The sequence below is a fragment of the Orcinus orca genome, chromosome 11, assembly GCF_937001465.1.
Source record: "Orcinus orca chromosome 11, mOrcOrc1.1, whole genome shotgun sequence".
Taxonomy (NCBI): domain Eukaryota; kingdom Metazoa; phylum Chordata; class Mammalia; order Artiodactyla; family Delphinidae; genus Orcinus; species Orcinus orca.
In genome coordinates, this window is record NC_064569.1 from 20843490 (window position 1) to 20869913 (window position 26424).

The following is a 26424-nucleotide window of genomic DNA, read 5'->3' on the forward strand; positions in this document are numbered from 1 at the left end:
CTCACGGGCCCAGCCACTCGGCGGCATGTGGGATCCTCCCGGACTGGGTCACGAACCTGTGTCCCCTGCATCGGCAGGCGGACTCTCAACCACTGCGCCACGAGGGAAGCCCGTGCCTTCTATTTTAGAAACAAGAAAGTTGCCGTAAGGTGGAGAAGAATGATGAGCTACCAAAAAATCAGTTGCATCCAAATGTCATGGACCTCAGTGAGGAATAACAGTTTTCCTCAGTGTACTACTAGCAAAACAGAGCGCATAGATGTTGGGTACACTGAAATGGCAGCAGTCCACTGTACTAGCTCAACCTCGTTCAAGTCAAAGTGGATTTTCTCGAAGGAAACATGCCAATTGAAATTGGGCCTGGAATGTTTTCAGGAAATGAGGCAGCTAGAAAGACTCTGCTCCACCTCTCCTCCTTCTTTGCCTCTCTCTGCATATGCTTTCTGGTCTTTTCTTATAGATTTCTTCAGCTTAAGCATAGTTTTTGCTTTCTCCTCACGTTAGCTTGTTATGGCCCTGACTCTACCTAATAGCATCTCTTACTGTTCTCCTTCAGTGTCTGCACTGTCTGCTAATTGCCCCATTCTTTCAGGTTCCTAGTTCCAAATTCCTAAGAAAGGAAACTGATTGCTAAGATCATTGTATGTCAAGGTATTCGTGTCAAATGTGATACACTGCACACTAGACATTGCTATCTATGGATTTCCGACTAGTCCAGTGCTAATTATTATTCCAATCAGCCTAGTGAGGGTGGGAAAAAAGTGTTCTTAACCCCCCTGGCCAGACCACAGGCAGAAAAATTTCCTTTAACAGAGGGTATTGGAAGAACAACTTTTGTTAAATAATCTCTCATAAGTGAAGTACCAAGCATAATGTCAACTATATTCCCCTAGTAACTTTACTTTCCCACTATCTCAATCAATTATTTCACCCATTTTAGTACCCTCTCACTACTCACTCTCACTGCATTCTTCCCTGGAAAACATATGAAACAAAAAGGGACTACTTTATTCCCTTTTCCCCAAATCCACCACCCCCTGGTCCTATCCAAGGCTGTACCCACCACTTGCGCTCTGAATCCCACCCTACTCCCCTTCCTGAGGATTTCCTTCCAGCCATGATCAGTTTTCTAAAATACATTATGTATTTCATTATGTGTCTATTATCTATGTTTTCCACTTATGTCTTCCCACTAGAAAATAAGCTCCTTGAGACAAGAATGCCACCTGTTTAACACTATTCCCAACACCTGAATTACTTAACCACAATTAATTTTTGTGGTCTATTTGACAAATTTGAGTCTGGTAGCTGCTCAGTAATAGTACTACTCTTTCCTTTAACTTCATCCAGTGTTTATTTGGGAATAATTTCTATTTATAGAAACTTTCCTTAAACAAGATACACAGACAAATCTACATGGTAGAAAAGAACCTTTATTTTGTTGGTCTTGAAAATCGGTAACATGTTGATGTGCATATGTTTTCCAAAAAGGTGAATGTGTTTTCCTGATGTATTTTTCAAGACCCATTTAGCTTAATCAATCCATACCTTCAAATCGATGAGCTTCGTGTTATGCACAAAGCAGAAATAAAATGCTTTACTCTCAGGGAGCTTATAATCTAATAGGACAACCATAGTTTCACATGCAAGAATGCTTATCATACTTTGGTTTATAAAAAGAAAGGTTTGAAATAATCCAAATGTCCTTAACAACATATTTGTCAAGTAAATTGTAATTGGTAAAGAAGGCTGTCACATTTCTGGAATAGTAAAGTATCAGGAAGAACCCAAATGCCCACTTATTGTGTGCTGCTTGAATAAACTTAGGTCACACCAACAAAACGAGTACTATGCATCTGTGATCATAAAGATATACTGTTAAATGAGAAAAGCAATGAGTGTAGCATGTGCATACTATGCCATCTTAGAGCTGAGAAAGAGAAGCAATACAAACACACACCTGTTTATTTTAGAAATGCTAAACCAAAAGCTAATGACAACGTTTACCTTTAGTGAGAATGGGAACTGGGTGAGGGAAGAGGGACGGAAGTTCGATTTTCAAAATATTTAGTAGATTTTACTTTGGAAACATAAAAAGGCTTTATATCATCCTTAAAAATCAAAACTTAAAAAATAAATCCCTAGGGCTTCCCGGGTGGCGCAGTGGTTGAGAGTCCGCCTGCCGATGCAGGGGATACGGGGCTTGTGCCCCGGTCCGGGAGGATCCCACATGCCACGGAGCGGCTGGGCCCGTGAGCCATGGCCGCTGCCTGCGCGTCTGGAGCCTGTGCTCCGCAACGGGAGAGGCCACAACAGTGAGAGGCCCGCGTACCGCAAAATAAATAAATCAATAAATCCCTAAAGTTAGAAAGCTAAAAGAAAACAGTAACTTATTTTTTGAGTTTTGTGACTTAACCACTCAGAGAGGGGTTATTTCAAGGTTACTTTAAAACAGTAATTTTGCTGTTTATCCCTGGTGGGATATATTCTAAGGACAAAAGGAATGTAAAAAAAAAAAAAAGTCTTTTCAATAATAAAAACTTTTCAATAATCATAATGTTAGTACAAATATATTTTCCTTCTGAAATTTTTATACGACAAAGCAAATAAATAATTATATTATTCTATTTAGGAATCAAGGTTTTCAGTGAAAGAGGAAAAAAAAAGATACAAATACAAACTAAATAAAAATCCTGTAATCAAAATTTGAATAGAAGGCATCCCCTGGTGGTCCAGTGGTTAGGACTCGGCACTTTTACTGCCATGGCCCAGGTTCAATCCCTGGTTGGGGAACTAAGATCACACAGATGCACAGTGAAGCCAAAAAAAAAAAAAAAATTGAATTGAAAATATTAGTATGAACTTCTCAACTCTTTTCTTAGCTTTGACTACTGAAAAGGTCTGAAAGCAAATGATGACCCAGCAACAAACCTGGAGATTCTAAATACCATTCTCCATGAAAAGGAACCTTGAAGTTGATTCAAGATCTAGGTCAAGAAATGTACAAGATGAATGTAGATCATCTGGTTGAACCAGAAAGTCCTGAAAAAAACCCTCAACATCTAATTTGAAGATGCTCTCGCTGCCCAAAGACAGGACAGTTTGAGCATAGAAAGGAATAACAACAACAGTAGACTGAAACATATTAAATATGTTTTTAAACCATTTGTTTACAATAATACTTAAAAGTCCATTCGTAAACATTGCCAGATGTTAAGGAATTAGCTTATTATTCTGAAAATTAATGAAGAAAAGAATCAAGCATTTATATGCCTTTCCTATACTTTAAGGTAACCACATAGTTGATGTAGGAAAGCTATGCTTTACAGAAGAATTTCAGCTAATAAATGAAGAAGAAATTATAGAATGAGATTATCTCAATTTTGCAATCCCTAATGGAATAATTGGTTTAGGTGGTCATCATAAATGGCTGTTAAAATTGTTGATGAAATGGAAAGTTTATATAATGAAAAGATTTGCCTGACATTACTTAACAAAAAATTGATCAATTTTATCATAAATTGAGAGACAACTAAGCACGATGTCCTCCTGATATGATGCAATAAGAAGTACACGACACCATCTATGAAGTGTTCTTGTAAAAAAGAAAAAACGTCAAACCTGATTCTGATCAATTTACAGAAATACAAGGGACTGAGGAAAATAATAAATGACACCACAGGAACACAATTCAGCAAAATCCACAATGTGAGATACTTTATAATATTTTTTCAACTAATAAATTGCAAGAAAAATAAACAGAAGAAAAATGAACCTACATACTAAAAGAACACCAATTGCAATAGTGAACCTGCTGGGATTCTGATTAAAACACACCAACTGTTGAAAAGAGGAGAGAAAAAGAGAATAAACATATCATGTTCTCAATATCATTACTACTTTTTGCAGAAGGGATATTCTGTTTGGGCATATGTTTTAAAAAAACCAAGAGTCCATATTTTGCATAGGTTCATAATGAAGTATTTACAGATAAATGAGATGATGTTTGAGATTTACTCCAAAATAATCCAACGTGTAGAAGGGAAGGAGATGGGGGTAGAGGGGAAGTTGAAACAAATTGGCCATATGTTGATAGCTGTCGAAACTGGGGGATGGGCGCTTGGCAGTTCATAATAGTATTATGCCTATTTTTTATGTGTCTGACAATGTCTGTAATAAACATTTTAAAAAAGTTGTCTCGGTATCTTTATTCCATTTTCTTTCAGTTCTTTTTGGAAAACTATGACATGACTTATGGAAATAAAGAACTATGAAAATCTCTTTTAAGAACAGTCTGAAATAATAATGAATTCTCTAAGCATCAAATCTTCCCTACCCTTCATCAGTTATTGAAAAAGAGGGCTATTTCACACACCAACTGACATGAAATATTTATAGAAAGGACCCTTGACTAGAAGGTTTTGATTTCATCTGAAGGAAATACAATAATTGAGTGAGAAAAAATATGAATTAAAAAAGATTGTTTTGAGATTAGTTTTCCCCTAAGGTAACATTCTATTAATTTGACATTCAGTAGGACTAAGGTATGTTTTCCAATTTGCCAAACACCTGTCACTGTATAATGACTAAAATTTTTATTTTTTTTCCTGTACAATCAAAACAATAGGACAGCTTTTTCTAAACTAAAATCAACACCCACCCCCCAAACCTGTTAATCTTCTTTTCTACAATAAGTCTGTCATCCATCACGTGCCTGAGTTGACAATGCTTCACAACAATTCGGCCATTCCCCAACCAGACTGACATCACCATCTTGAATCATGAATATATCTCAACTACAGCTATAAGAATAAAATGCTGCAAAAGAATGAATGCACTGAGTCAACTGAGCTTAATCAAAACAAACTTTACATAGTTCCAAATTTCTAGGAAGCCGAAAAATAAAGACAACATTTAACAAATGAAAGACGAGGTAGGAGCAGGATGTCACCACTAACAAATTACATGAGTTCAGAGGATCTCCTGAAAATTGTATATCATGTCCAAATGAAGGCATAGATATAATATTTTCAAATATGTGCACATGTGTTGTCATAATGAAGGCAGCATCACAGAGTCCCTGAGAGTTCTGCCACGGATTATGCTGAAAACTTCCTAGAAAGGCAATGTTTCTATGTTACTTTACAGACAACACAGTGATACAGTTAATAGTACAGGTTCAGGGATGTGACTGCTTGGGTTCAACTACCAACTTTACCATGAACTGTGCGGTTCTCAGTCTTGGTACACCTTGAGACATAACAGCAGCACCTTCTTCCCAGGTTTTCAGGAAGAATTTTGGATGTAGCTCTTAATGAATAAACTATGCACAGTGTTTTGATGCATAGTTACCAAAGGGAAATGTCCACACCACACTGACATTTAAAATCACTGTATCTGTATTGAACTTCTCTTGCCAACACAACATTTGGGCTCTTGGGTGAAGACTGCTCATTGTCCAGTTTGTCATTCATTGATTCCTTTCTCCATGATAGTGGGGCACACTGTCACCTGGAGTAAAAAAACTACCAACCTCCTTTGCTGCTGGAAGCAGCCTTGTACCTATGTTCTAGTCAGTGAGAATCAACTAGAAGTGATGTGTGGAACTTCCAGGAAATTTTCTTGAAGAAGGTGAGTCAGCTCTCCCTTCTTTTCCTCCATCCTGCCTCCTGGAATGTGGATGTGATGGCTGACGCTACAACAACCCAACTGGACCATGAGGCCATGCACTGAGGACAACAGGGTAGCTGAACAGAAGGAATCCAAAACTGTGTAACCCTGCAGCTGCCCCACCAGCCCTGGACTTCTCACTTCCAGACTTTTTCATGTGGGAGAAAAATAAAGTCTCAGCTGATTTTAACCACAAGGCTTTTGTTTTGATTTGTTTCACTATTATCGTTATTGTTCTGTTTGTTACATGCAAACAATCAGGCCTTTTAGATCTGGTCAGAGACAATAAACATTGGCTGAAAAATATATTCCATTTGTCAACATCTGTGCCAGTCCATGTGCAGGTGAGAAGAGAACTACAGACTTGCAGAAGATGCTTATCTGAGATTGTGGACAGGTTAAGAAAAAATAGAAGCCCAGTAAAGGAACAAAGGCACACAGTCATGTGATCAATATATGGATCATGTGAATCGATGTATGGCTATGACCCATAATTAATATAGTACAATATAAACAGTACACAGAATTTCTTTGGAGACTTGGGACAAAAGAATTAAATAAAATGAGAAGAAAAGACATCTAGAGATATTGTTGATGGCTCTGGAGCATGATGAGAGGAAAAATTTATGCAATTCTTGGGGCTTGAGAATGAGTCAAAGTATTTTGGCAGCCAAGCACTAAAGTCAGTAATCTATAGCAAGTGACAGCCTCTAGACCAAAATTGTCCCTAGAATGAATCCACTCTGAATTTAATAAGGAAAACATTCCTATCCATACTAAGAATTATTAATGTAACAGCAGCCTTTTTTATTTTGTTTGTTTCACCGGTTATGGATCAACACATGACACTATTCTAAGACATTGTTGGTTGCCCCTTTCGTAACAGCAAATGCAAATCCAACACAATCAACACTAAAAATCCCATCAGTCTGGCTGACCTGGATTGTCTGTTAGAAGCTGACTGATGGGTCTCACGTTGTACTCTGTGTAACAGCCAGAGCATGCTAAAACGCTCGCCTCTGCTTTGTGGCTGACCTACCTCTTCGATAGATTGATTTTTAATTGTGCAACATGTCTTATATATGCAGCCCCTTGGTATTTTCTAGTTATATTCCGAAGCTAGAAAGAACCTTCAGCATTCATCTTGTGCAGCAACCTGGCTTAGGTAGATGCCAAATTGAAAATAGCTAGGTGTGGTGATTATCCAGAAAGCTTTAAGACAAAATTCCCCATTACAGACCCCATAACTAACTCAGCAGTCCAGTCGACTATTTTATCACCAAGTTTGCAGTAAATTCTTCCTTACACAAAATGAAAAACATGCAATACACGTTTTAATGTACTCCTTTTCCCTTGTTTGGTCCTCTGTGGACACAAGGAATAGCTGATCTGAATCTTTAAGGAAAGCTCTTCTTATTCTTGAAAACAAACAAAGTCATCCTTGACTTTCTTTAAGCTAAACAGTTTCAAATCTCTCAATTTATTTCGTATAATATTTGCATATTTATGATTCTTTCCTCTGCATCTGTTCCAGTTTCTCCGCATTATTTTAAAGGTCTGATGATCCAAGCTGGACACTTTGATCTGATAACATCTAATATGAAGTATGGAGGAAAGATCAATTTCCATATATGACCCATAAACTTGTATATATCTTGGTATCATTTCTCATCCCTAGCACACACATGTGGACACTCACACATACACAATACACACACATGCACACACACACACCATATGGTTGATGATGGAGTCGAATTCCTTTTCTATTATACCTCTATCTAGATGATGGTCCCTGACCCATATCTGTGTATCTTAGACCTCCATCAGGGATCTAAGAATACAACTAGACCTCATCCCCTTTAACCTCCATTCTGTTTTTATATATGACTATTTGTGTCTGTTGTAACAAGAAGGTTGTGAGCAGTAGCTGTGGTTTAGAAGTATTCATACCCAGTATGGAAATTATTTTCAGGGTAAGATAGGAAACACAATGCAAAACTGGCTCCAGTGAAAGTCTGATAAATTACAGAGGAGATCTACATGATGATTGCCAGTATACTTGTGCCAGGGACCTTGCAACAGGTGCATGAAGTATATATTTTACTCCATGTTACAGATGAGGAAAGTGAGTCACAAAGAAGTTAAATAACGTTAAATAACTAACCACGACTACAAAAGACAGGATTTTAACCCATGACTGTCTGACTCCTGGACTCGTGCTCTTAACAATTTCATTCAAGTACCTACAAATATGGATGTGTCTAAAGAAAAGAGAATTTGGGTGAGATTTCTCATACTAAAGAAACTGAGAAAAGCTAGAAGATCCACCAGAACCAAGCATGGTAATTGTTTAGTCAATACAAAGAGTTTCTGTAGAGTGCCTACCCTTAGCTTAAAATGGTTTTAGTATTAATTCCAGAAGGATGATGTTCAGAGGCCACTTGATTATTATTTCATTGGTGATAGCAACTGTTTTCTTTTTTTTTGAATTTTATTTTATTTATTTTTTATACAGAAGGTGCTTATTAGTCATCCATTTTATCCACATCAGTGTATACATGTCAATCCCAATCGCCCAATTCATCACACCCTCACCCCTACCCCCCGCCGCTTCCCCACCTTGGGGTCCATACGTTTGTTCTCTACATCTGTGTCTCAATTTCTGCCCTGCAAACCGGTTCATCTGTACCATTTTTCTAGGTTCCACATATATGTATTAATATATGATATTTGTTTTTCTCTTTCTGACTTACTTTCCTCTGTATGACAGTCTCTAGATCCATCCACATCTCAACAAATGACCCAATTTCATTCCTTTTTATGGCTGAGTAACATTCCATTGTATATATGTACCACATCTTCTTTATCCATTCGTCTGTCGATGGGCATTTAGGTTGCTTCCATGACCTGGCTATTGTAAATAGTGCTGCAATGAACATTGGGGTGCATGTGTCTTTTTGAATTATGGTTTTCTCTGGGTGTATGCCCAGTAGTGGGATTGCTGGGTCATATGGTAATTCTATTTTTAGTTCTTTAAGGAACCTCATACTGTTCTCCATAGTGGCTGTATCAATTTACATTCCCACCAACAGTGCAAGAGGGTTCCCTTTTCTCCACACCCTCTCCAGCATTTGTTGTTTGTAGATTTTCTGATGATGCCTGTTCTAACGAGTGTGAGGTGATACCTCATTGTAGTTTTGATTTGCATTTCTCTAATAATTAGTGATGTTGAGCAGCTCTTCATGTGCTTCTTGGCCATCTGTATGTCTTCGTTGGAGAAATGTCTGTTTAGGTCTTCTGCTCATTTTTGAATTGGGTTGATTTTTTTTTAATATTGAGCTGCATGAGCTGTTTATATATTTTGGAGATTAATCCTTTGTCTTATGATTCATTTGCAAATATTTTCTCCCATTCTGAGGGTTGTCTTTTTGTCTTGTTTATGGTTTCCTTTGCTGTGCAAAAGCTTTTAAATTTCATTAGGTCCCATTTGTTTATTTTTGTTTTTATTTCCATTACTCTAGGAGGTGGATCAAAAAAGATCTTGCTGTGATTTATGTCAAAGTGTGTTCTTCCTATGTTTTCCTCTAAGAGATTTATAGTGCCCGGTCTTACATTTAGGTCTCTAATCTATTTTGAGTTTATTTTTGTGTATGGTGTTAGGGAGTGTTCTAATTTCATTCTTTTACATGGAGCTGTCCAGTTTTCCCAGCACCACTTATTGAAGAGGCTGTCTTTTCTCGACTGTATATCTTCACCTCCTTTGTCATAGATTAGTTGGCCATAGGTGTGTGGGTTTATCTCTGGGCTTTCTATCCTGTTCCATTGATCTATATTTCTGTTTTTGTGCCAGTACCATATTGTCTTGATCACTGTAGCTTTGTAGTATAGTCTGAAGTCAGGGAATCTGATTCCTCCAGCTCCATTTTTTCCCTCAAGACTGCTTTGGCTATTTGGGGTCTTTTGTGTCTCCATACAAATTTTAAGATTTTTTGTTCTAGTTCTGTAAAAAATGCCACTGGTAATTTGATAGGGATTGCATTGACTCTGTAGATTGCTTTGGGTAGTATAGTCATTTTCACAACAAGATAGCAACTGTTTTTTTGACATGAGTTTTGAAGTGGTTTTGTTACTGCTTATGGATGTGCACTTAGAAATAACCTGGAGTCTGGGCAAGGGTAGGGAATTAGCACTATATAATAACAAGTGGAAAGTGCAGTTGCAAGCACTAGTTTAAAAAAAAAGTCAATGAAAATGAATTTTCTTTATATACATATACAAGGCCTATTTGAGATTTTTTTTTTTTTAATGTTCCCCAGATGGTTTGGCAAAGGAGAAATATATAAGAGAAAAGATGGGAACAAGTGAGGTTAGATGTTAACAGTAAGTTAGGGCTGTCAGATTTGCCAAAAAAAGACAAGATGCCCAGTTAAATTTGAATTTCAGAGAGACAACAAATAATTTTTTAGTATAAGTATGTCCCAAATACTGCATGCATACTCATACTTAAAAATTATTCATGATTTATCTGAAACTCAAGTTTAACTTGGAATCCTGCATTTTACCTGGCAACTCTACAGTGGATAAATTCAGATAGGGGTATATGAGTGTTCATTGTTCTTTACTCAACTTTTCCATGAGTTTGAAATTTAAAAAAATATTAAGTGCTTTCTATATATTTATTTATTTAACTATACTGTCAGTTGTCTTCATATTATTTTAAAACGTTGTTGTGTAGAAAGGGAGAATGATTTACATTGTATAACTGTATTTACTGCCTAAAGACTTCAGAATAGGAGTAGGAGGAATGAAACTGGCAAAAGGCACTCAGCTATACAGCAAATGGTCTGAACTGGGAAGGCTCTTTGTCCCCAGGGGCTCAAGATTCTCCTTCCTTGTCCCGAAACACCTGGCAGCGTGGGGGCGCCAACTGGGAAAATGCCACCATACCCCTCCCAGACTAAGAGACACCCAAGTGGCCTGGCTTGGGGATACCGCTTCACTCCTTCAGGCAGCACCGGCGGGGACAACTGAGAACTTATCAGCACGAGATAAACCAAGCAGACTAAAATAAGGGTCCGAAAATTAAACTGCCATTGTAATCACAACACGTAAAAGTAGACCAAGTGCTAAATCTAAATCTGCTAAAACAAAATATTTAAATAGGAATCCAGAGTCTCCTAACATAAGAGATAGGACACAAAGAACTAAGAAAATCAGAACTTGAATGAGGAAAGACAGTTGATTGACACCAACCCCGACAGGAGTCAGATGTTGGAATTATGTGATAAGGCTTTAAAGCAGCCATTAAAAAATGCTTCAACAATCGAGTACAAATTCTCTTGAAACAAATGAAAAAAACAGAAAATCTCAGCAAAGAGATAACATCAATTCTCTTCAGGAGTGTATTACTACATTGAATAGTATTTATTATTCAGTGGATAATGTAGATTTCTCCAAAGCAAAGTCTTTGAAGTAAATGTAATAACAGTAAATATAGTCAAAGAAATGTGATAGAGACAGCTTAATCAAGTACAATCAATGTCCAAAATGAAAGAAATGATGTTTGAAAGGTCAAGAAAGGAATACAAGCTATCTGAGCTTGTTTGGAATTCCTATTCTCAGAGTACCAGTGTTAACAGAGGAATAACTTCAAAGTTATACTAATCTAAGCAATTGGATTCCTACTTGCCTTAAGGCCATTGCCAAGAATTTAGCAAGAAGATCAAATGTCAGAAGTCTGTAACAAACAAAAGGAGCTGGGTTATCCAGCTATTGCTCTACAATGGGAACTGAAGCATTGCCGAGATGAGCAAAAGGTTCCCCGAGCTATTTTGTGCAGGCTTATGCCTAGCGGAAGTGAAGTGTAATAACGGCAACATAGATGTAGTCTCTAGGTCCCCACCTGGTAAGAAGACACATGCTAAGAACAGTTGAACCAAACTGCAATTAACCAACAGAAGCATTTGGTCATTACAGGTACGATTAAAACAGATAATTTCCACTTCAGAAGTTTTCCTAGTCCTACTAGGTGTTACAATAGCAATAATTCTAGCACACGTTTATTGTGTACTTACTATGTACCGGACACTGTGCTAAGCATTTTATTTGTGTTATCTCATTTAATGCATATAGCAACTCTCATGGTAATTATTATTATCCCAATTTTATATATGAGGCCACACATCTTGCTTAAGAAAACTGCAACTCCTTGTTGAATCCAACTCCCTGCTTACTCTCTAACTGCATCCCTTCAGTTGAACATTATTCCATTTTAAATTCATGACAGTGAAACTTAAGGAATTTCTTGATGCTGCCAGCATTCATACTACACTTCCTTAGGTCACTAACTTTTACACTCGTAGGCAACCATTCACAACTTCGCCTCAAACTTCCTACCCCTCCCCACTGTGCTCACTCACAGCTGATTACTTCTTGCTTTACTGAGAAAATACAATCAGAAGAGAAATTCTGAATCTGCACACTCTGCCTTCTCTCTTGTTACTATAGATGAACTATGTGCTCTGTGTTCCTGTCTCAGGGGACCCTTCTCCTTGTGTCTTAGACCCCACCCTCTCCTATCCAGGGGCATCCTTCAGCAATTCTCCCATTTCTCCCCTACGTTATTATTTTTCTCTTTTCTACTGAATCATACTTCTTAGCATACAAACATGCTGTTATTCTCCCATCTTCATAAAACAAAATAAATGAACACAAAACAAAATTCCTCTTCCCTCTCTAGCCACTAACCATATACTGTTCTCTTTGTAGCAAAATTCATTTGTCTATACTTGCTTTCTCCAGTTCTTCTCTTTAAAACACACTCTAAACAGGTTTTGTTACCCTAACACCACTGAACATATTCTTGCCAAGGTCAGCAATGACCTCCACATTGCTAAATTCAATGGTGAATTCTTAGTCCCGTTTGCACCTGGCTTTTCAGCAGCATTTGACACAGTGAATCACTCGTCTCCTTGATAAACATTCCTCAGTTGGCTTCCCTTGGTTTTCCTCCTTCCTCCTTGATGCTCCTTCTCCTTTGCTGGTTCCCCATCATCTATCCAACCTCTTAACATTAAAGAGTCCAGGACATATATACACACTACCAAACGTAAGGTAGATCGCTAGTGGGAAGCAGCCGCATAGCACAGGGAGATCAGCTCGGTGCCTTGTGACCGCCTGGAGGGGTGGGATAGGGAGGGTGGGAGGGAGGGAGATGCAAGAGGGAAGAGATATGGGAACATATGTATATGTGTAACTGATTCACTTTGTTGTAAAGCAGAAACTAACACACCATTGTAAAGCAATTATACTCCAATAAAGATGTTAAAAAGAAAAAAGAGCCCAAAATTCAGGTCTCAGTCTTCTTTTCTCTATCTTTTTTCACTCCCTCAATGACCTCATCAAGTCCCCTGGTTCTAAATATCTTCTTTCTGCTAATGACTTCCAAATTCTTATCTCTAGGCTATGTCACTCTCCTGAATTCCAGACTCAAATAACCAATTGCCTACTCTCATCCCCCCTTTGATATCTCAGTATGTCCAAAACCAAATTTCTGATCTTCATCCCATGTCAGCCATAGTTCTGGCAAGAAACAGGTGGCACACTTAATTTAGGTAATTTGAGGACAGTTTAATAAAGGAGCTATTTACAGGGTGTAGGGAAACCACAAAAGATAGCACAACACTCCAGTGCTAACAAAGGCACTACTGTCCCATCAACCCTGAAGGGTAAAGGAGTAAAGGGAGGAAGCAGTTGTCACCGGGGTGCAGAGGGAGGGACAGAGAGACAGAAAGACGTAGAAGGTCCATTGACAGGAGCTGTGATCCTTGGTGGAGAAGTACAAGAAGGTTAAAGCAACTCCTCCTACCCTTGAATCTCTTAGTGTTCCCAATTAATTGAACATACCTGGAAAGCCAGGGAGCAGAGCTGAGGAGCTCTGTAGAGGTCAGCCTCGTGGGGCACAGAACAAAATGAAGAAGGGTAGACAGTGAATTTATAAGGAGCAAAGAAAAGATATCCTTCCCACTCCCAAAACAACTGCACCTAGGGTCTCCCCCCTATCAGTTGATGGAAAAGCCCTCCGGCTTTTTGCTCCAGGAAAAAACAAGGAGTCATCTTTGATTCTCACGTTGAATCTATCAGGAGATCTCACTGGCTCTACCATCCAAATGTATTCAGACTCTGACCACTTTTCACCACTTCCACTGCTACCACCCTTGTTGAGTCAGCATCACGTCTTGCCATTTACATCTAACAGCTCTCTCTACTTCCACCCTTACTCTACATGAAATTTTAAACACAGTAAACAGAGTAAGTTTTTATGTCTTTCTAGGAATTTATCTATGTCTTCTAAATTGTCTAATTTCTTTAAGGTTGGTAGACATGTTCCCTGTTTTCATTTATGATTCTAGTAATTTCAGTCTTCTTTTTTTTCTTGGTCAATCTAGCAAAAGGTCTGTTAAAATTATTAGTCTTTTTAAAGAATTAGCTTTTGTTTTTATTGATTTTTCTCTAGTGTTTTTCCATTATTTATTTCATTAATTTCCTTTCTCTATTATTTCCTTTGTTCTGCTTGCTTTAGGTTTAGTTTGATCTTTTTCCAGTGTGTTAGACGGAAATTCAGGTTACTGATTTGAAATTTCTGTTTTTTTTAATATAGGCATTTACACCTATAATCTCCATCTAAGCACTGTTTTAGCTGCATAAAGTTTTGACATGCTATATCTTCCCTTTCATTCATCCAAAGTATTTCATAATTTCTTCTTGATTTCTTCTTCAAGCCATTAATTATTTGGGAATGTGTTGTTTAATTTCCACGTATTTGAGGATTTCCCAAATTTCTTTCTGTTGTTGATTTCTAATTTCATTCCACTGTGGTCAGAGAATATGTTTTGTGTTCTTTTATTATTTTTATCCTCTAAAATCTACTGAGGTTTGTTTTATGGCCTGGTATATGATATATCCTGGAGAATGTTCCATGTACACTTGAGAAAAATGCATATTCTGCTATTGTTGGGTGAAATGTTCTATTGATGTATGCCAGGTATACTTGGTTTATAATGTTGTTCAAGTCTTCTATTTCCTTGTTGATCTCTTTCCTAGTTGCTCTATCCATTATTGAAAGTGGACTATTGAAGTTTCCAACTATAACTGTTGAATTTCCTATTTCAGTTTTTGCCTCATGTATTTTAGTGCTCTGTTTTTAAGTGCATATATGTTTATAATTGTTGTATCTTCCTGACAGATTGACTTTTATCATTACACACTGTCCCTCTTTATCTCTAGTACCATTTTTTTTGTTTTGAAGCATATTATGTCTGACACTCTAAATTTCTTGTGATTGATGTTTGAATGATTATTTTTTTTCAAACTTTTACCTTCAAGCTGTATTATTATTAATTTATTTTTTTGCGGTACGTGGGCCTCTCACTGTTGTGGCCTCTCCCGTTGCGGAGCACAGGCTCTGGATGTGCAGGCTCAGCGGCCATGGCTCACGGGCCCAGCCGCTCCGCAGCATGTGGGATCTTCCCGGACCGGGGCACGAACCCGTGTCCCCTGCATCGGCAGGCGGACTCTCAACCACTGCACCACCAGGGAAGCCCCAAACTGTATTTTTGAATCTAAAGTGTCTCCTATAGATAGACTACAGTTGGATCTAGTTTATTTTTTATCAAATCTGACAATCTCTGTCTTTTGATGGGACTTTTAAATCTATTCCCATTTAATGTAATTATAAATATAGTCGGATTTACATCTGCCACTTAACTTTTTGTTTTCTATATGCATTATGCCTTTTTGTTGTTGTTGTTACTCTTTTCCTCCTTTACTGCTTTCTTTTGTCTTAAGTGAATATTTTCTACAGTATCTTTTTAATTTCTTTAATGATTTTTCTCACCATATTTTTTGAGGTATTTCCTTAGGGGTTGCTCTGGGGCTTACCTTAATTTATTAGAAGTAGTTTCAGATTCATACTAATTTAATCCCGATGAACTATAGAAACATTACTCCTCTATAGTTCTATTCCCTTTCTCCCCTTTTTGTGGTATTATTGTCATACTAATTGTATCTATAAATGTTACAAATCCAAAATTACATTGTTATAATTATTACTTTATGTAATTTTATGCCTTTTAAAGAAGCTGAGAGAGAAAAAGAATAGCAAGTGTATACTTCTGGCTTTTCTTATATTAATCTTCTTATTTATTGTCATCAGCTCTCTTCATCTTTTCCTGTAAATTTGAGTTCACATATGGAGTCATTTCCTTAGCCCAATATATCTTTGCTCCTACTCACATTCCATTTCTACATGTTATAGGGCCCCAAATACATTCTATACATATCATTTTATACAGTTACTTTTAGAATCAGTTAAGAGAAGAAAGAACAATATGCATTATTACTGTTTTTTATAATTGTATAACTACCTTTGTCGGTGCTGTTTTTTTCACATGGATTCCAATTAACATCTGGGGTCACTTGCTTTCAGCCTGAAGAAATTCCTTTAGCATCTCTTCTAAAGCAAATCTTCTAGCGGTAAATTCGCTCAGACTTTATCTGGGAATGTCTTTATGTCTTTATTTCACCTTCATTACAACAAAATAATTTTGCTGGATACAGGATTCTTGACATTTTTTTTTCACTGAGTACTTCAAACGTATTATCCCACTGCCTTCTAGCCTCCATTTTTTCTAAGTCAGCTGTTAATCCCATTACAATTCGCTATAAGTGACAAGTCATTTTTCTCTTGCTGCTTTCAAGATTTTGTCCTTGTCTTAGGATTTCAGACATGTGTTTACTTGTATATTTTTTGTGTTTATCTTAACTTGGAAATCCTTAAGCTTCCTGGATGTATTAATTAATGTTTTAAAATAAATTTCATTAATTTTCAGCCATTATTTCTTCAAACATTTTCCTTCTCCTTTCTCTATCTCCTCTCCTACTGGTATTCCCATTACAACTATGTTGGTGCACTTAATGCCGTCCCACATTTCTCTGAGGCCCACAGTTACTCTGGGATGACAGTGGTTTTGGCAGGGCTCTCTTTGACTGTCTCTTTCCTTGACCACACCGAATCATCAAGTGCCACTAATTATAGACTGATTGCTTTCTTGTTTTCAGCAGTGCATTGGTACGTAAATTACTACACAGACTAATTCAATCCAAATTTGGTTCCTTTGAAAGGGATAGTTCCCAAAGTCAGCATGTGAGATTTGTTCTGACCCCAGGAAAGCTCTTCGCAGCTGTCTCTTTTCCCATTTCTCTCTGGAAAGCTACCTGGCCTATTTAGCTTTTACTTTTTAGCTTTTACTTCCAAAGAATCTATCAATCTCCTCCCAATGAACTTTCACCAAAACTTCCACTGCTTTTGAGAGTGAACTTAGGCTTGAACTATTGCAAATGAGGTCTACACTGTCGCAAATGGAATCAGTCCACTGGGGAGGGATTTCAAGCTCTCTGTTTTATGGCCTGTTCCTCCGCTTAGGCAAAAATCTCTGAGTCGTGTCATTGATGCTAGGGATGGGGACAATGGCACCCTTTTCTCTGAGTGACATTCCTCTTTAGAAGCTGCACATTCAGTGGTTGGAAAGTTAGCAGCCCCAGGTCTCCTTGGCTTGCCTCTGCCAGCACAGAATTCCCACCCCACAAGCCAAGGAAAGAGCAATCAGGGCTCTAGTATTCTCAGTGGTGCTGTGGCCACAGTATGGCCTCCATCCCATCAATGACGGTTAGGCAGAAGGAGTCTCCATTTCTCAGCCACACTCACCTGGAACTTAGCTTCAGCAATAGGTAACTCAAGGCAAGATGAGCAGAGCTTATGCATTGCCTCTCCCCACAAGATATCCCTTCCAACTGGGGGCTTGGCAGGGAGAACCCTGTGTTCATGGCTGTACAATTTTGGAGCAGAGTTTTCACCTCACTGAGCTGGAAGGGAGCTCAGGGATCTTGGTTCAAATACTACAACTTCTTGTAGTTTTTACAGAGTTTCAGTAGATCTCTTGAATAAATGTTTCTTTATCTGCTGTATGCTCTCTGGACCACTTCCTGAGACCTTAGATGGTTGATTTAAAAAATAATTTTTACCAGTTTCCATGGGGAGGGGATCTGTGGAGCTTCTCACACTGTCACACCAGAAGTGGAACTCTCTTCCACAGTAAGCTTTTAAAACAGAGGTCAGACCGTGCTATTCCTCTGCTCAGAATCCTCCAAGGACTCCCATCCTCCCTTAGGAGAAAAGCCAAAGCCCCTACAATGGCCTGTAAGACACTGTGACCTGCCTCCCTCTCCCAAGCTCTCTGAACTCATTTTGTACTTCTCTCCCCACTGCTCACATTCTTCTAGATACTCTGGCCTCCTTGCTGTCCTCAAACACATCAGCAAACGTCTGCTACCAGGCTCTGTACTTGCTTCTCCATCTTCCCAGAACCCTTCCCTTAGATATCCACAAGGCTAACCCTCTCACCTCTTTCAAGCAATTACTCAAATATCACCTTCTCAATGAAAGCCACCCTGACCACACTATTTAATATTATAATCCACTCCCAACCCTCCCAGAATCCCCACCCCCTTATATAAAAAATATGTACAATGTATCACCTTTTAATGTGTTAAACAAATTGTTAATAAATTAAGTTTATTCTATTGTTTTTATTGTCAGCTTCCTTCAGTAGTGTGTAAGCATCAGGAAGGCAAGGATTTTTCTCTCTTTCATTCACCAATATCTTCCAATCATCTAAAACATCTAGTGCCTATCACTAGCAAGTACTGAATAAATATTTGTTGAACAGGTATTATTTTATGAAATAGTGGAGTCAGGATTTGATCAGGAGATCATGCTTTTCATCATGACCCTATGCTGAGATGCCTTTCAGTTATTAAGTCCTATTTAAATTCATGGGCTGAAACAATATTTTACAAATATTTATCAGCACAATGAATTCTTTAGTGTTCATTTTAAAGGTCCTTGGAGAGTTTCAGGTGACTGACGTTATTGGCAGGCATCTTCGCAGAAATACAAACCATAATATTTAGGAAACAAAAAAGGAGAGAAGTTGAGGGCAAACTTCATATTCAACCAACAGAATGATAATCTAGATAACCATGGAAGATGAGACTTTATTCTGATTTTTAATTGGTATTTGAAGTTGTTCCAAAATAATTTTTTAGTGATAAACTCAGATATCATATTGTTAACAAAGCTTCCAGTTGATAAGGATTCGTTTGGATAGATTTTGTGAATCATAGCCATTTGTTAGCTTAAAATTTCATGGCAGATTTCGTTACAAGAAAGTGTCAACTGAGATCCAGTATTCTCTTTTGAAAGGTGAGACTCTGGACGTGGGAATGGAAAGGAAGGCTGGCATTTGCTCTATGAAGCTGTGACTTACTCTGAATGTCTACTAAAATAAAATTCATGGGCTGAAATAACATTTTACAAATATTTGTCAGCATAGTAAGTTCTTGCAGCAAAATGACGTATAATTTTCCAGGTCACTTTTTTAAAGGTGAATATAAAATCTGCCCTCAGGTGTCACCTTTTTGTTTCTCAAATATTATGATTTGTATTTCTGCAAAGATGCCTGCCAGTGACTTCAGTCACCTGAAATCCTGTAAGCACTTTAAAAGTGAGCACGAAAGAACTCATTTTGCTGCAAATGCCAATCTGCTTTCTTCCTCTTTGGCTGCACAGCTTGGGTCTCTGTCTAAAGCTTCTCTGCCCAACTTTCTCTACTTGACTGTCCCTGAAGCCTAGACCTTTGTGAACCTCTGTGTCCTGGAGAATTCTACTTTCTTAGTGATCTGTGCAAATTCTGATAGCTGTTCTTCACATTGCCTAAAGACACCAGCCAGGTACATTAACCTTTACTGTTTGTAGCCTTTCAGCCTAGATCTGTGTTCCTCAACCCTGGCTGCGTGTTAGAATAACCTAGAGACATTTTTTTTTAATGCTGATACCCAGATTCCACCCTTAGGTTCTGACTCAATTGATTGTAATGGGGATTGGTACTGTTATATTTTAAAAGCTTCCTGGCTGATTTTAAGTTCAGCCAGAAATGAAACCCATAAGTCTAAGAAATTTAGCCTTGCTGGGTCCTGAGGGACTAAAATATTGGAAATTACTTTTAACTATCATATTTACACTTTATCTTAGTATAACTTGGTTTAATAATTTTCATTTTGAAGTCATGAATAGAATGCCTGCAGTCTGCCAGACACTGCATTTTGCTAGTGATATGGAGTTGAACATACCTCCCGCCCTCATGTAGCTTTGGGTATGATTATAATATAAAGGACAATATGGACACTGAACAAGAAATCACAAGTGCAAAGAGTGATCACAACAGTCATTTACTCCTTAGGAAAGATGATTCCTCCCCACTTCATCCCTAGAACCTGGGTGTAATGAGAGCTGTATTTGATAAGTGTATGTTGGGTATCTGAATGATGTTAAGACACAAAACTATTGAGTGTAACTGATTAAAAAATGTGTTTCAGTTAATAAATTCCCTCTTTCAATGAAAATACATTAGCAAAGATTCTTTCACATCTTAGTGTGAATTGCTTTAATGAGACCTTCAGTTCTTCTCATCAGTCATGTAGTTATATAAGCGTTGACTTGTATAAAAAGGGTAGTGGGACATCTGACTTCCTCAGAGATATTTGCCTTTAAGAATCTTTGGATTATCAGAGATCAATGGGTGTCTGGAAAGTAAAGGAAAAGAAGTAGGAAGTGAGAGGAGAGTCTACTCCAGGCGTATGCCTCTATGTGATCCTTGATCTTGCCAAGCTTAGGGTCTCTGCACTGTTACTTAGAATGCTCTCATCTCCATCCATGTGTGACTGGTCCTACTTGTCATTCAGATCTCAGCTTAAGTATCACTGTTTTAATTAGGATTTGTTTTAATTAGGTATGGTAAGACATGCAGACATAGAAATGATTACTATGAAGAAAGAAGATTTTTATACTTATAGGTCCAGGAAATGGAAGGCATGGCACAAAGAGACACATGGGGAAGCACCGAGGTTGGTCAGGAAACAGAAAAAGGGCGAGAGGAAAGCATGGTCCTGAGGCTTTATTGTGGTTTTCATGGGGAGGAATGGGCAAGGCAGTGTAAGCAGCTGAGTAAATTCAGGATTGGATAGTTTGAGTAACTTTGGCAGGCTTTGGGCTATAGGGGTGGTTCCTAGTTGTCTGGTACCTGGCCCTGGGGTAGTTTGGGGAAGGGAATAGTGTCCTACACTGCAGAAGCCTGATAAAAGGAGGTGATGGAGGTATGGACTCAGGTTTGCATAGCAAAGGCATGCCCCCGGGGGAGTCATCTGCTCTCTCCAGGAATTAGCTCAACCTGGGGGGCGGGGTGGGGGGCAGTCTCTCCAGGATTAGCAAGGCCCCAAGATGTCAACACATCATAAAACACAGAAAATGAGGAGCGTGAATATCCCAAGCACCTCCTCAGGGAGGCTCTCCCTGATCTCCCAGGCCGATGTGCTCAGCAGTCACGCTCTATCACATCACTCCACTTTAATCGCCCCAAATACTTCACTGACATTTTTCCATTTCTATAATGGTCTGTTTCCTTTCTTCTCCCATGATAAGAATAAAAACATTGTTCATCTTGTTTACTTCTTTAACTTCAGTATTTGAAACCGGGATAGATGCAAAATATTCAATAAATATTTGTTGAATTAAATGGATGCTCTCCTCTGTTTTCCCACTTCCTCTCATTATAGCTGTCATGAGAGTCAGCACGAAATTTAACCCCGTGACCATGAATTTTTCTCTCTGTCTAAAACCTTCAGAATATTGTTCCTAGAGAGCCACAAAGGTCTATGGCGTAAGGGCACCAGGAGAGGAAACAGGACAGAAACGTTCTCAGCTCACACAGACCAACGGATCTGCTGCTGGCAAAGGAAAAGAGGGATGGTAACAGGGGGAAGGAATGGAACAGCCTGTGCAGTATCACTTGAAAATTTCTGAGTTTAATTTCATCCATTCATTTTTATGCAAAACTCCATGTTGCTTACCTTCCTTGTGCCAGGAAACAAAATACTCTCCAGTTTCCCCAGAAAGGAATGTCATTAAGCACTTGTTCTATACACTCTGTGCTGGGCCTGGAAGAATACTGTTTGGGCCTCACATTTGAAGAAAGAAATGGAGGACCTAAGGTAGGCGCAGAACGTATTCAAAGGCATCTAGACAACTGCACATGTCAAAAGATGGTCAGCAAATGGACTCAATATGAAAAAAGTGAGAGTTTTACTTCCTCCACATAGGATATTCAACATATATATTTAATATTTGTTGAATGAGTGAATTTGAGGGGAGAAGAAACAAAGATCTGACCAGCACAAAATACGTGTGGAGCTAAACGCCTTCTACTTAGTTAATGAATATTAGGATAAATGTTGTAAAAACACAGTGGTTCAGTTTCTCTTGTTTGTTTTCAGTGGTAAAGAAGTGGATGATTAAGAAAGCCTAGAACGTGTTTAAGGCTCCCAGCACGTTCATAGTTAATTTTAGAATCATACAAATGATATAATTCACAGTGTTTTTACATTCAGCAGCTATAGAAATAGGTCTGAATTCCCTGGGGACTGAGGGAAGTGTTGTGGTTGATATGTTTAACTCAGTTTAGATTTTTTTTTTTAATGACTGGCTGCATAACAGATGTCCACAGAAATGAGAACTGAACAAGGGTTGTACAAACGTCAATAATACAAAGAAAGTAAAGGGAAGAAAAAAGAGAAGCCCCAGCTTATAACAGGGCCAGCCCAGATGAATCGCCTCAAAGGGACTTGCTCTAGTCAAGATATACAGATCTGCTCCTAATAGGCCCCAGGGACGTAGGGGGCAGGCCTCTGATGTATGAGCTGGTGCATCTTTATCTGCATATTAAATACATAAATAACCAGCAGTGCAGGGAAGAGATAGGGGGACAAATAGGAACATGACATTGAAAGGGTGTATTCATCTAGTTTTTTAACTAGTTGGCTCACAACCAGATTCACAGCACATACAGACAAAGCCTCATCTTTCTGTAGCAGGGCCTGAATCCAAAACAAAAGCAATACACAGTCCTCACCTGACTGATACAGTGCATGGAGCTGGAAAACAACTTGCAGATTACTTGTGTGACTCTCTCCTTCATTCTCAGAGAAGTGAACTAAGGCAGGTCAGGCTGACTCAGGTAACATTAGGAAGCATACCTTATTAACTATGTCGTGGTATGTAAAGGATGAACTAGACATGATATTGCTAAAAGACTTTACCTTTTAGAGGGGACGGGAGACAGATGAATAGTGAAATTCTACATAATGTGACAAGCGAAGAGATCCAGGTTTTGTACAGAATGCTGGGGAGCCCAGGTGGTGTGACAGAGAAGTGGGGAGAAGGTTCCTTCAGCTGCAAGTTGTAGAAATTCAATCCAAGACAGCTTAATTTTCCGTGCCCACCCCTGATGGTGGGGAAGGTGAGAGGGGATTTGTTAGTTCACTCTACTGCTTCTATGTCTGCATCTTGCTCCCTTTGGCATTAGTAACCTGGTGCCAGATTGCCTATTTTAGGACTAACTCAGAAACCCCATGGAAAACCACTACTACAAATTTCTCAAGGCTCCATGCGGGATCTGCCATTGGGCTATGCAGCACTCTTCCCCCATCTGCATTTCAGGGGCATCCCTGGCTGGGCCCCTGCCTCCAATTGCTCTTGAAACAAGATATTCAGCTCTGGCATTTCTATTAGATAGGCAAGTGAGAGGTTTCCTTCTCTGTTTATAAAAATCAAACAAGGTCAAAGTTTTATGACACCATACATTCACTCAAAGTTCAACAAATATTAATTGAGCCAAGTCTTGTAGGAGCCAATGCTGTCATGGCGGGAGGCGGAGGGGTGGGAGTGGGGGAAGTTTCCCTACACTACACCAACAAGCAGTTCTCGGACACCAGCTGAGTGTCCTACAATTCAACTCAATTCTGACACTTGTCTTCCCGGAGGTAGTGTCAGATTCCACAGGTTAAGGGTTCAATCCTACAAAACTGTCACTCCCCCGAAACAGCTATAGATCAGGGGTCCCAATGACCCCTCTCCTCAAGTTCCATTAATTTGCTAGAGCGGATCACAGAACTCAGAGAAACATCTTACTTCCTAGATTACTGTTTTATTATAAAAGGCTCTAACTCTGGAACAGCCCAGATGGAAGAGATGCATAGGATAAGGTATGTGGGAAGGGGTGCAGAGCTTCCACGCCCTTCCCCCAAATCTACACATGTTCACCAACACAGAAACTCTCAGAACCCTCTCCTTTTGGGGTTCCATGGAGGCTTCATTCCGTGGTCATGATTGATTAGGTCATTGGCCATTCGTGACTGAACTCAACCACCAGCACTTCTTCCCTCCCTCAAGATCAGGGGGTGTGGGACTGAAAGTTCCAACCCTCTAATCACATGATTGGACTCTCTGGCAACCAGCCCCCATCCTTAGGTGCTTTCCAGAAGTCACTCATTACTAACAAAAGACATTTTTTATTGCTCTCAACACTTAGGAAATTCCAATGGTTTTAGGAGCCCTGTGCCAGAACCCAGACAAAGACCAAATACGTATCTCTTACTATAAATCACAAGATCACAGAAGTTGATACAGTGGCACACAGGACATGGACGTTCTGTCCTCTGGGGATGACTTTGATGGGAGGCAGCCTTGCCTGGTGGTTCAGATTAGACACTGGAACCAGACGGTCTAGGCTTGAATCCTGGCTCCCTTTCTGAAACATGAGGTAAGTTACTTTATTTCTTTTAATCTCAGTTTCTTTATTAAAAATTAAAAAAGTAATAAAATGGGAATGATATGGGACACTTCCCTGGTGGTCCAGTGGTTTTGACTCTGTGCTCCCAATGCAGGGGGCCCAGGTTCGATCCCTGGTCAGGGAACTAGATCCCTCATGCCACCACTAAGATCCCGCACGTGGCAATGAAGATCTCATGTGCCACAACTAAGACGCAGAGCAGCCAAATAAATAAATAACTAAATAAAGGGAATGATAATAGTGCCTATCTCATAGGATGACTATAAAGATTTTAAAAATTAGTCAATGTAGAGTACTTAGAAGAGGGTGAGGCTCATAGTGGCATCAACAAAGCCCACTGGGGTCCCTGGGAGGGGGGAATAAGATGGAATCTAGGTGATAAGGTCTTACCTCTTCTTTTGTGCTTGCCTGTAGTGGGCCGAGTGCAGAGGTCTTACACCTAATGTGTTGGATTAGAGTTTCCAGTACGGAACTGATGACCCTGACACCCCAACTTGGAGACACACGGAGAAGCACTGCCCATGACCCCTCCATTCAAGATGGCGGCAGCAGTCTGTGTGCAGAGACGCTGCGCCCAGCGCTTGGATCTGGGGCACCGTGAGCAACTCGCCCGCACGGGACCCTCGAGAGCTCTGCCCCTCCCTCCTCAGACAAGAACCCTATAAAGCAGCCCTACTGATGGTCTTTGCGGGAGCACGTGCTCTACAGCCCGAGCCCACATCTCTCCATTCTTTGATCAAAGAATAAAGCTTTCCTTTGCTTCTCAACTGAACTCGGTCTGGTTCTATTGGCGCAAGTGACACCAGGCAAAAGGATCCTTATTGGGGACTGACTCCAGAGGCAAGTCTAGTAACTATTATTTATTATTATTATCGAGGAGTTTGAAAGAAAGTTAGCAATTCAATCAGCAAAATAATTTTAGATAGTGATAAGTATTGTGAAGGAAATAAAACAGGACTTTGACAGAGAAAGTGATTGTGAAAGTTATGTTCGATTGGATCATCAGAGAAGTCCTCTCAAAGAGCTGATTCAAGCAGATCTGGGGAACAGCACTTCAGCCAGAAGGAGCTGCATTCCAGCCAGAAGGAGCTGCAAGAGCAAAGACCATATGGCAGGATCGTGCTTGGCATAGTCTACAAAAAGTAGGCAGGCAGTGTGGCCAATCTAGAGAAAGAGTGACAGGTGCTGAAGCCAAAGAGGTAGGCAGAGGCCAGATCATAAAAGTCTGTTGAAGACTAGAAATAGTTTCTTGTTTCTCTCAGTGAACAGATCTTACACAGAACATGGCTCCACAAGGCATGGGTAGGTGCAAACAAATGAGGTTAGAGGCTCCCTTCTGTTTTCCCAAATCCCACGTGGAGAAGAAAAGGGATAATCTCCAGCCAAAAAGGGAAGTCGAAGGGTACGGCTTCTCGCCACTCCAGGTGGGGTACAAGCAGAGAGGGAGCGAAGGGAGGTTGGTATGGTAGCTGGAGACCGGATCTTTCCTTGTCTGTAGAGGCAGGGTCCACAGTCCACCAGGGGGTCTACAGGTAACAGCAAACGTGTGGCTTGGAGGGTAGCCTGTTGACTCAGGCTGTGCTGAAGAGATGGCCGAGTCCCTCTATAAAGAAGGCAGGGCTTGGGGCAGAGCTACCCACATACAAGGAACTCCCGGATTCTTTTAAAATTCAGCAGAAAGCTAATCAAACTAAATTCAAACTTCAGTATTATAATCAAATTTCTTCAAGCTTTGTGATTAAGGCTTATGGAGCTTAATTAATTTAGGGGGTGACCTCCTCCCCAGAAGATTTATTACCAAGTAATATCTGGGTGAAGATGCTTCAGGTGCCATAAGTAGGGTAATCATATAATTTATCATCTAAGTCAGTACATTTCTGAGAGTGAAAGGAGGTGCTATTAACAATAACCCTAGAACAACAGTATAAGCTAAGATTGTCTTGAACAAACT

General features: G+C 39.4%; 1 protein-coding gene and 1 non-coding gene across 2 annotated transcripts in view; one reads left to right on the top strand and one right to left on the bottom strand.

The window, feature by feature from the left end:
• The window catches only part of LMNTD1 (lamin tail domain containing 1), a 455425-nt gene that overhangs the window by 205503 nt on the left and 223498 nt on the right, over positions 1–26424 (bottom strand). The window lies entirely within an intron of this gene.
• Positions 2721–2793, top strand: TRNAK-UUU (transfer RNA lysine (anticodon UUU)). The gene has a single exon. It is a non-coding gene; the product is annotated as a tRNA-Lys (tRNA).